Genomic DNA, 456 nt, shown 5'->3' on the forward strand with positions numbered 1-456 from the left:
AGTACGTACAATGATTTATTTGCCAAACGGCAGTAATTTTCTTTAAATCTACCAGTTGCAGTTGCTTCCGGTTGAGCGGATTCTCCGCATCTTTCTTGCCTCCGCTCTGATGCTATGACTCGTCAGGATTATAGCGCGTTCTCAGGGATTTGGTCTGGTCTGCGGCAGATTTAATGCGTGAGGTAAGCTGTTCGCGAAGCGCTCGCCCAAGCGGAAAATATTTTGAATATTTTTAGTTATTTAGCATGGTCTGTTTTTGGAGTAGTGTCACCGGGGTGGGAGTTTTAACTCCTATTCACTGAGAATAAAAAAATAATTTAGCAGATGCAGAGAGACATATAGACCGGGGGAATCCCCCCATCTCCCCACCCTCTGATTACGTATCATAACGTAACTACGTGTAAACGTTATTTGGCGGTTTTTACTTGGAAAACCAGCTATATTTTTCTTGCATTC

The 456-nt window shown here is 43.0% G+C and overlaps 1 long non-coding RNA gene across 1 annotated transcript in view; it reads right to left on the minus strand.

The window, feature by feature from the left end:
* Nucleotides 1-222: 222 nt before the first annotated feature.
* Nucleotides 223-456, minus strand: part of LOC107750389 (uncharacterized) — an 18,276-nt gene continuing 18,042 nt past the window's right edge. Inside the window, exon 3 of the long non-coding RNA XR_001641140.1 lies at nucleotides 223-298. This is a non-coding gene — a long non-coding RNA (uncharacterized LOC107750389). The remainder of the gene's footprint in view (nucleotides 299-456) is intronic.

The sequence above is a fragment of the Sinocyclocheilus rhinocerous genome, unplaced genomic scaffold (assembly GCF_001515625.1).
Source record: "Sinocyclocheilus rhinocerous isolate Xijiao unplaced genomic scaffold, SAMN03320098_v1.1 scaffold1053, whole genome shotgun sequence".
Classification (NCBI taxonomy): Eukaryota; Metazoa; Chordata; class Actinopteri; order Cypriniformes; family Cyprinidae; genus Sinocyclocheilus; species Sinocyclocheilus rhinocerous.